We start from the raw sequence: 4367 nt of genomic DNA, 5'->3' as shown, positions 1-4367 counted from the left end.
ATGCCCTCAGTAGAGTGACTTGCACACAAGTTCATAGAAGCTCATTTATCTTCTGTCACCAGCCTAGAACCACACCATGTCTGCATCTTCAGGCATGGAGTAGGAATATTATCTGATGGATCTCATTAACAGGAACAGTTTCATGGAGCTTTCCTTTGGAGAGGTGACATTTGAGATTATACCTGGTGATGAGAAATATTCATGGATGAAGAACAATACGTTCAGCATTGCCCCAAAGCCTTGATGAGGCAAAGAGCCTGGCATTTTCAAGTAAGTGGGAAGTGATTAATGTGGCTAGAATCAAGGAGCAAAAAGCCGAGACTGAAGAGATTATAGGGGTCAGATCAGGGTATCCCAACCTTGGCAGTGTTGACAATTGGAGCCAGGTGCCTGTTGGAGTGGGGGTGGGCTGTCTTGTGCTTCTGCGAGGCTCAGCAGTATCTCTGGCCTCCATCCACTAGAAATCACTAGCACAACTCCCCCTCCAGTTGTGATGACCAACGAGTCTCTGGACATCTTCAGATGTCCCCTGGGGGACAAAACCATGGCCAGTCGAGAACCACTGGGTTAAATCACTGAGGGACTCTGAGGACAAGATAAACTTGGGTGCACAAATATGTCTGTAAACCTACTCACTTTTCAGTCACTACTTCGTTGACCCTCACACAAGACTGAGAAACAGGTGGACCTTTAGTCCCATTCAAACAGGGAAACCTGAACTTAGAAGAAAATGTATTTTTTGGGTAGCCTGGGTGGCTCAGCGGCTTAGCACCGCCTTCAGCCCAGGGCGTGATCCTGGAGACCCGGGATAGAGTCCCATGTCAGGCTCCCTGAATGGAGCCTGCTTCTCCCTCTGCCTGTGTCTCTGCCTCTGTGTGTGTGTGTGTGTGTGTGTGTGTCATGAACAAATAAATAAAATCTTTAAAAAAGAAAGAAAATGTATTTTTCTAGTTAGAGCTTGGGTTCTGGGAGCTGAATAATCGGTTCCTTTGGTTTAGCACAGGCACACATGCATGTAGGTAATCACTCTCTTCTGTAATTCATCTCTGCCCTATGGTTCTCATTTTTATTCTCCATCTCCAAGGAGCAGCTCTGAAATAGTCCATGTGAATTCATTCATCCCTGCAAAGCTTTATTTTATATCTTTTAAATTGTATTGTGTAGTAAGTTGTGTAATGCTGTGGAAGTCATTGTCTTTCCATTGCACACTCAGTGTTTTCAGACCATTCATAAGTTTGCAGAACAGGTACTTGCTTCAACACATTTGTCCTCTCACTGTCCCAATGATGGATAGCCACATTATGTCCAAATATCTCTGCTGTAAACAATGCTGAGATAAATATCACTCCTCATGCACCCCTCTGGACATATGTGAGAATATCTTTAAAATATGTATCCAATAGGAAATTGTCAAATCTTGAGTTAGGTGCATCTTCAATTTACTCACTGCCAAATGGCCATCCAGATTCTCTGTACTGGTTCCTTCTCCCACAGTCACTTCATGACTTTCCTTTGTATTTGGTACCAATGAGTGCTCTTTAAACATGCCTAGACATTATGTCTGCTCAGTGACCCAAAGCATCTTTACACCTGCTCCTGTGGGTCACTCCACTTTGCTTTCTTTTTTTTAAATATATATTTTTTTATTTTTTATTTATTTATTATAGTCACACAGAGAGAGAGAGAGAGGCAGAGACATAGGCAGAGGGAGAAGCAGGCTCCATGCACCGGGAGCCCGACGTGGGATTCGATCCCAGGTCTCCAGGATCGTGCCTTGGACCAAAGGCGGGCGCCAAACCTCTGCGCCACCCAGGGATCCCCTTAAATATATTTTTAATTGAAGTTCGATTTGCCAACATATAGTATGACACCCAATGCTCATCCCGTCGAGTGCCCTCCTCAGTCCATCACCCATCACCCAGTCACCCCATCACCCCGCCCTCCTCCCCTTCTACTATTCCTTGTTCATTTCTCAGTTAGGAGTCTCTCATGTTTTGTCACCCTCTCTAATTTTTCCCACTCATTTTCCCTCCTTTCCCCTGTAATCTCTTTCACTATTTTTTATATTCCCCATATGAGTGAAACCATATAATGATTGTCCTTCTCCAATTGACTTACTTCACTCAGCATAATACCCTCTAGTTCCACAACTGAATGGGTAACTGTACAAGGAACCAGCAATCTGTTGAGAGATATTTGATCGGTCCTGGAATTTCTTTACAGTTGACAAGTTGACTCTAGTCTTGAGTCTTTGGGGAGTTACAAGCTGATAGCTTGTGTTGAGGGACATAAGTAGGACACCCCATTGAGCTGCACCTTTGTTAAGGCTCACTTGAATACTGGAGTCTATATGGGCAGTCCTGGTTCTGCACTCAGGACAAGGTGAGGGTGGCATACACACAGGGCTGGCCAGAGAAGTTCTCATTAGTTCAGGAGAAAAATGTATCCACACTCCTTGTGAGGGCCTTCTGGTGTAGCTGAACATAGGTCACCTCTTGAGGATCTTCCTCTATAGGGTCCTGTCAGCACAGAAATAAAAAGTAAAAAGGAGAATCTGTAGAAGGTGATTAGAGCAGAAGAGGTAGCTGAGGAGAGACTCACATGCATGTCCATTTGTCTGTCCCTAAGTTGGATGTCCTCCAAGACATCATCTGCAAGGAGAAATGCGGGGTTAAGCCTCCAGCGAGACCCTGAAAATTATCCAATCCTGTAATCAGTATTTCAGGGATGGCTGACTGAAATATGTAAGGCAATGACACCACATCCAGTAGGGTGGTTCCCTCCCCCCCAACACTTCTCTGCTCCCTCCAGGATGTCTTCTATTTTCCCTGAACATATTCTTTCCCCCTATCTAGCTGCCCCTCATTCTCACTCCCCTTTACATTGATTTCTTCCCAGAAGTCCATAACTGGGGTGTAGCTGAGTAAAAGGTTATAAAAGTATTAAGGCAGGTCTGAGAAATAAGATATAACATTTTCTATGAGGGAGAGTCCAAATTCTCCTCCCTCTTACACTTCACCTGGTTCTTGGTCTCATTTTCAATGTTACCTGTGGAGAGCCAGCAATCAGTGTTGGTAGGGGACCCACCAAAGCCCTCCCTGGTTAACCCTCCCATCTTTAAGACATACCATGTTTGACCCAATGACAACATCAGCAGAGGAGGAAAAGGAGAATTAAGACAACAATGGCCAAGACCCCAATCACAATGGGAAGGTATCCATTTTCAGGGGCAAGTGGTTGTAGGAATTAATAAACAGTAAAGATCTGTTATTGAGTTCTTGTTGGATTAATTTATCCATTCAATAAACATTTATTGTGTGCCTTCCCTATATGAGGCAAGTCTTTGGACGTTTGGGAAACCATAGTAAACATATCCAACAACAAAATCTATGCCTGTGAACCAATGCATAGAAGTATTTTTACACATAGAGATAAATTCTAGGATGAGACCATTTACACTGCATTATAAGAAAAGATTTCTTTAAGTCAATTGGAAAAGGACAAACATTATATGGTCTCATTCATTTGGGGAATATAAAAAATAGTGAAAGGTAATAAAGGGGAAAGGAGAAAAAATGAGTGGGAAATACCAGAGAGGGTGACAGAATATAAGAGACTCCTAACTCTTGGAAACTAACAAGAGGTAATGGAAAGGGAGGTGGGCAGGGGGCTGGGGTGACTGGGTGACGGGCACTGAGGGGGGGCACTTGACAGGATGAGCCCTGGGTGATATGTTATATGTTGGCAAATTGAACTCCAATAAAAAATTTTTAAAAAGAAAAAAAAAGAAAATATTTCTTTGAGGATGAGCCCTGAAGATAAGAAACACCCAGATCTCTGAAGTGCAAGGAGAATTGCACTTCAACATAACCAAACTCAGAGGTAAGAAAGAGGTGACCCACATGCAGAAAAGACAAACTTAAGTTTAAATGTCACAAAGGGTGACAAAAATACTGGATTTTCTGTGTGACATATGGACTTAAGGGACCAAGTGGAAAGGGCTGCAGGGTGCAGTTGTGTCCTAACAGTGTGGTGGTGGTGGAAGAAAGAAGGAAATGGACTTGAGTTTTTGAGGATAGAAATGATGATATTTGAGATTTGGTGATGGAATATGTGGGCATTGGGAGCAGAAGAGGAGCATCAAATATCACTCTCAGTGATGTGATCATTGGAGAGAATGGATGGTACCTACTGAGATGGGAGGATCAGTATAAGGAGGTGGTTTTAAGATTTGTCCATTAAGATCTCTGCTGAGATGCTTATTAGGTGTCTGAGTAGATATCCAATAATCCATGGATATGATATCCATAGGAGCATTTTTTACTGGAGTGATAAGTTGGCAGCCATCAGCAGATACTGAACAACTA

Source organism: Canis aureus, chromosome 1, assembly GCF_053574225.1.
Source record: "Canis aureus isolate CA01 chromosome 1, VMU_Caureus_v.1.0, whole genome shotgun sequence".
In the NCBI taxonomy this organism is placed as follows: Eukaryota; Metazoa; Chordata; class Mammalia; order Carnivora; family Canidae; genus Canis; species Canis aureus.
Note: the sequence above shows the minus strand (reverse complement) of the source record.